Genomic DNA, 6,990 nt, shown 5'->3' with positions numbered 1-6,990 from the left:
TTCAACTTTGTGACTGATGCTTGAACATTATCCTGAAGAATTTGTTAATATAAAGTATCTATCTGTCTATCTATCTATTGGGTTGAATTCATCCGACCCTCGACTTTAACAAGGGCCCCAGTCCCTGAACTAGCCACACAGCCCCAAAGCATGATGGAACCTCCACCAAATGTGACAGTAGGTAGCAGGTGTTTTTCGTGGAATGCGGTGTTGTTCTTCCGCCATACAAAGCGCTTTTTGTTATGACCAAATAACAATTTTTGTCTCATCAGTCCAAAGCACTTTGTTCCAAAACGAATCTGTCTTGTCTAAATGAGCATTTGCATACAACAAGCGACTCTGTTTGTGGTGTGAGTGCAGAAAGGGCTTCTTTCTCATCACCCTGCCATACAGATGTTCTTTGTGCAAATTGCGCTGAATTTGTAGAACGATGTACAGATACACCATCTATAGCAAAATGTTCTTGCAGGTCTTTGGAGGTGATCTATGGGTTGTCTGCAACCATTCTCACAATCCTGTGCATATGCTGCTCCTGTATTTTTCTTGGCCTGGCAGACCTGGTTTAACAGCAACTGTGCCTGTGGCCTTCCATTTTCTGATTACATTCCTTACAGTTGAAACTGACAGTTTAAACCTCTGAGATAGCTTTTTGTAGCCTTCCCCTAAACCATGATACTGAACAATCTTTGTTTTCAGATCTTTTGAGAGTTGCTTTGAGGATCCCATGCTGTGACTCTTCAGAGGAAAGTCAAAGGGAAGCACAACTTGCAATTGACCACCTTAAATACCTTTTCTCATGATTGGACACACCTGTCTATGAAGTTCAAGGCTTAATGAGCTAATCCAACCAATTTGGTGTTGCAAGTAATCAGTATTGAGCAGTTACATGCATTCAAATCAGCAAAATTACAAGGGGACCCAAATTTTTGCACAACCAGTTTTTCACATTTGATTTAATTTCATACAACTAAATACTGCTTCACTAAAAATCTTTGTTTGGAAAACACCCCAGTACTCAGATGTTTCTAGGAAATGAAAGACATACCACTTTTATCTTTTTTGGTGAATGTAAGTTATTAATCAGGCTGAGAGGGGTTCCCAAACTTTTTCATATGACTGTATTTGTTTCACTCTTGGCCTAAACCAACATATTGATTGATTTAATCAATGGTTACGTACCAATTTGCTTTGGTTAACAACAGTGTATACAAATTGTCACAGGTTACACAACAGTACTTTTGCTAATGATAAAAAAGCACTGTTAGACCAGTATTCCCAAAACAAGTAAATGGGTAGTCCAGCTCCTCCAGGATGGCACATCCATACATGCAATCACAAGGTTTGTTTCTCGGCACAGTCTCGGAAGCATGGAAGACAGCTGGATAGGGCCGTAGAAGGGCATCGACCCAGCAGCAGGACCAATATCTGCTCCTTTGTGTGAGCAAGAACAGGAGGAGCACTGCCAGAGTCCTACAAAATAACTTCCATCTGGTTACTGGTGTGCATGTGTTTGACAAAATTGTCTGAAAGACTCCATGAGGGGGGCATGAGAGTCCAAAATCCTCTGTGCTTATAGACCATCACCATGCAGCTTCATTGTTGGCTCCACCACTGGTGCCCCCTTCTGTTCGTTGATGAGAGCAGGTTCACACTGAGCACATGTGACAGATGTAAGGGTCTGGAGATGCCGTGGTGAATGTTACGCAGCCTGCAACAACATCCAACCTACCCAGTTTGGCAGTGGCTCTGTCATAATTTGAGAGGGGCATATCCTTGGAGGGTCATGCAGACCTTCATGTGCTACGCAATGGTACCTTGACTGCTGTTCGGTATCAGGATGAAATCCTCGGAGCCATTGTCAGACCTTATGATGGAAAAAGTGGGCCCTAGGTTCCTCCTGGTGCAGGACAATGCCCACTCTCATCGTCATAGGGTTTAGGCAGTTCCTGGATGATGAAGGTATAGACTGGCTTCCATGGCAGGAGAACAGATGCCATCTTATCAGGAGCATACCCAGACACTGGGAATAAGTACAGACTCGTGCGGGCCATACACACTACATGACATGAGTGACCGTGATAAAATTTGCGTATGTCTGATACACCTGCAATTTTGATTTTGATGTAACGTTGAATCCAGTCCTCAATAGGTTGTCAGTTTTGGTTTCAATTGACTGTTGTTGCATCATTGTGTTCTTGGCGAATTGCACTATTCCTCAGTAAAGATTTTCTACTTAAATTTCGTTCATCAAGATCAGATGTCAGCTAAGTGTCCCCCCCCCCCCCCCCCTTTTTTTTTTAAGCTATGTACCAACACTTTCATAGGAAGCAGGCAGTTCCATTATCATAATATCATATGTTGAAATGGCATTGATCGGCATCTCATCTTCAGTGCCATGGGCTCTTTTGTGAGACAGGTGAGTATCTATAGCCTGAAAACAGCCATCGCCAACAAGCTGTAACAGCAGTACTCAGGAAATTTGTCTCTTGACTTGCCATCCCAGTCTCAAACAAAGGGTGCCTATCGATCCCTCCATCTATTGGCTTTTACATTTGCTATTTACATGTTTGTGGTGTGTTTTTTGTTTTTCCCTCTTCCTCACTTGTGTGTTTCTACATGGTGCAGTGCACTGCTTTCTTCCAACTTGCTTTTACATTGGATGGCTTTTTTCACACTTGTGGGATAATGGCCCATGTATTCTTCTGCTGTTTCCACTATAGCTACTTTAAAATGATTGACAGAGCCCTTAATCGTAATATGGATTGTGGATACCAGAGTCTAAAACCAGATGTAGAGGCAGTTCTCTCCTAGGCAATGATGTGGGGCCAGCAAGTCTGTTTTCTTAAATATATGTTGACAAAGAGGGGGAAAAGAATTCAACTGGCAAATATTTTAAGGTTCCAGAAGTTTGGTTACAGCAATGATTTTTACTAATTTAAATATTAAGTATGAAACATGTATATGAATACAGTATCACATTGTACTAACTTAAATTAACTGATTGTTAACTATGCCTAATAAAATAAAGTCCTAATATGTGTAAAATGCCTATATATGCATTTTACACATAAATGCAAGAAATGTGCAAATGATAAATACAGCCCACTAAGGGTGGCTGTATTAGAGGGGTTTAATCCTACAAGACAGAGTGGAGGAATCACAGAGTACAACACTTGAATGAACAACACACTTGGTAATCCAAAAGTGAAGTCTGCTATCTCCACCCAGAAAGGTGCAAGAGATGCAAGCCTTTTCTGCATAACTTGTATAATCTCTTCTTATCCTCCAGTGTTTCTTACATTTTATTTGGGCCATCACCATCTTCGCCGTGACATTTCTCAGACCTTGGAGAAGTGATGGCTCTTCTGTGTAGTCTTAGCAGCATTTCTTTTTCTTTTAATTAGGAAAAACACGAGTGCAGCAGCTCCTCATGCTGGCTGTGACTGCTCCTTGTGTAAAGCACTAGATGGCCAGACCTGAGGTAGGAAATCTCGTTACCGCAAAATGGATTGCCAGCATGGTCTGCACTGCAGTATTCTGACTTTGACAGAAAGCAGAGATACAGAGCCCCTGAGTGGTTCTTTGTATGGTTTTGGCTTCATTTATGGGTGACATAAGTAAGTCCACCAAAAATAATTTGCCAAATAAAAATACATGATATGAGAGGCTTACTGATTCTTCGCTCCTGGTACTACTTTGAAAGTTAATGTCGGTTATAAATTAGGCCACTTGGATTATTGCTAATATCCTTTTAATTTGTGACAGACCAGTGTAAAGATGCATATGGCTTGATGCAGAGGTGCACAGTTATCAACACCTGAACTGTCTGAACGTTTGAAAGTTTATAATCATTATTGACTTGTATTGGGTTTTTTGTTTTACTTTAATAAAAAGCAATTTGGACATACTCTGTATTCCTTTTTGGACTAATTTAATGATTAACATTGTGTTGAGATGGACAAACCAATTAACTTTATTTTCTTTTAGAATATTTATTGTTTAAAATTAGCAACTACCTACAGTTATATTATAAACCATCTAATTTAAACAATTTGTTTAAACTTGTGCAGGAAATTTCTGTAATTAATGTAGGACCTGTCTTTAGATTATTTATAAGATATCAAATATTAACACTCTTTAATCCATTTTGTAAGTTCTTAATATATTCCTTATCCATCTACATAAAGAATATAAGCTATTGAACATTTAAAAAAAAATCTTTAGTGTAATTCAATATATTCATGACCCATCTACGGAGACATTATAAAATTGCAAATACAATTTTGCAGATTAAAAACGTTTATACTGTAAGCTTAATATTTATTGCTGACCAGCTGTACTACCTTAGTAGCCAACTGTCCCTTTAGATGCCTGTTAAGGAGGAAGACCAGCACTACATCAGCTGTGACATTTCCTGCAGGAAACTGGCCTGTCAGGTCTGTGACCTCAAAAAGGAAACTAGAGCTACTGTTCTATAAGGGTCACTATTCTCATGAACAGTAGCAACACTTGGGTTGCCTACCTTTGCCACCTAAAATCTGTTTAGAAACTCTTCAATATTACCTCCAGACTTTTTCTGTATTATCTGAGAGAACTAATACAGCAGCTCTAGTACTTAATACATGAGCCTCCACAATCAACCCTGCAGCACGCCTAACTCCGCAGACAAGTCCTTTACACTCATAAGAGCTGAAGTCGGGAAAACTCTTGCTGAGAAGGGGAAATACTTCAAAGATGCCCTCAAAGCCAGCCTTGCAAAAGGCTTGATCAGTATTACTGAGAACTCCTAGCCACAGAGCATCCCTTAGGGCCACATTATGATGTATCAAGTGGCACTTTATTTTGAGACCAACTGCCTTTCTGCTTAGATGGACAAAAGATTGATGGAGGGGAAAAAGGGAAAAGAGCTCAAGATTTGAGAAGGCTGCTACTGAACAGAACTCTTTCCCCATTCCCCCAAAGCCTATGCATTAAGATTTGGTCTTCACGGGTATTTAAGGTCACCCATAAAAACTTTATCATCCTATCCTATCTTTCATTTTGAGTGTTCATGAATGATAGATAGAAAGGAGACAGGGTTTAGACTGTGTAAAATGTTAAACGTTAGAGGCCGCCAATTATTTTTAATTGTCAGCCATTAATATCGAGAGCCAGAGAGAGGAGTATGAGTGTCTGGGCTTGCATGTCCTGGCTAAAAGTCAAGTTTCAGGCCTTTAATGACCTCTTGGGCACAGACATCAGCAGTGTGTCCATCTGCGAAGAGAGTGTTGACCTTGTCGAGAGGTTTACTTACCTCGGCAGTGACATTCATGTCTGACTTTTCCTATGAAGTTAGTAGGTGGATTGGGAGAGCATGGAGGCATCCTGAAATCACTGGAAAGGGGTGTGTGGTGCTCCCGATATCTATGCAAAAGGATGAAAGTCCAAGTCTTTAGCATCCTGGTGTTTCCTATCTTGTTATATGGTTGCAAGACATGGACTCTATCCAGTGACCAACAACTAAGACTGGACTCCTTTTGGTACTATGTCTCATGATCCTTGGGTACCTCTGGTTTGACTGTGTGGATTGAGTGGTTGCTCATGGAGTCCAAAATGAGGCACATTATTTGCATTGTGAGGGAGAGTCAGTTGCAGCACTACAGCAATGTGGTGTGATTTCCCAAGGGTGTTCTGGCTCACAGGATCCATTTTGCTGAGGACTCAAGCAGTTGGACCAGGCCAAGGGGACTCCCCCATAACACCCGGCCTCGGCAGATAGATGGCCATTTCCAGGGGGTGAGACTGGACCACGTGTTTACCTCAGGGGTTGCCAACCAAAATCCCAAGCTATTTCGTTGTGTGGCAAGTACAGCAATGTTCTGTACCACTGCATGCTCCCCAACATTACCTGATTGATATTGAGATCCTCAGTTCCTTCCAGTGTATCCTTAAACCTTTTCTCCACAGAAGTGCGCTTTGAAGGACTCTTTAAAGGAATACTCCACTTAAGTGTATTATGCAACACCGTAGTTTGTAGTGGTAGAGAAAGTTTCTGATAGAATGAGACCCAATAGTAACCAATGCCAGACAACAGCAAAAATATCAAAATGTCCATGAAAAGTCTTGCATAACTTCTCTTACTTTAATCCACACAGTGTCCTAAAGTTTAATGCTCACTATGTGCAAAGCCCCTATAATGTTTTTTAAAATATTGTTAAATAACTGTGGAAAATGAAAGTAGTCCACAAACAGGAACTCCCTTCACAAAGGGTGGTAGTAGCAGGAACTGTAAAGGCCTTTCATTTCGCACAAGCTTTTCTCACAGAACACTGAACCCATGATATAGCTCTCTTAATTTTCCTCTTCATTTGTACCATATTATGCCATTGACTAAGCCTACTCAATCAAGAGGTCTTCTATTTTCTTATGTCACCTTCATAATACTAGGACTGAATGGAAATTAAACCCATGACAATTTATTTTAACTCCAGTTACTGTCTTAACTGATGTTTGAGTGTTAGTCTCTAAGAGAGTCTTTCCTAAAATGGCCCATTTGTATGCTTATTTTGGAAGCAGATACAGATGTGCCCAGCATTGTCACATCTGTGTCTGCAAAATGGCATCACGGGAATAGAAGGCAAATGGAAAAAATCAAAACAACAAATAAAAATGCGTGATACACCAGAATGGGATGAAAAAATAGAAAGGGAAAACTAATGTGTTTCTGATTTTACTGAAATAACAAACTCAATAACAAATAGGAATACAAATAATTACAGCGATTAAACACAAAAAAAATGTATCTTCTACTTGCTGCTGACATTTTGTTTTCCTGTGACACTAATTCTGAGAACCCATGGGTGAAAGTGAGGCTTACAAATTGAATTCAGTATTCTGCTAGTCAGGGGAATGTGTGCGGTCCATTGGACAGAACAGATTACACGGCATACTTTACATTAGAGGTGCTCTAAAGGGCTGGGGGATCCCAATGTTATTTGTCATTATTAACTC

This window comes from Erpetoichthys calabaricus, chromosome 10, assembly GCF_900747795.2.
Source record: "Erpetoichthys calabaricus chromosome 10, fErpCal1.3, whole genome shotgun sequence".
Taxonomy (NCBI): Eukaryota; Metazoa; Chordata; class Cladistia; order Polypteriformes; family Polypteridae; genus Erpetoichthys; species Erpetoichthys calabaricus.
The sequence above is the reverse complement of the archived record's forward strand: the minus strand, read 5'-3'. Positions refer to the sequence as shown.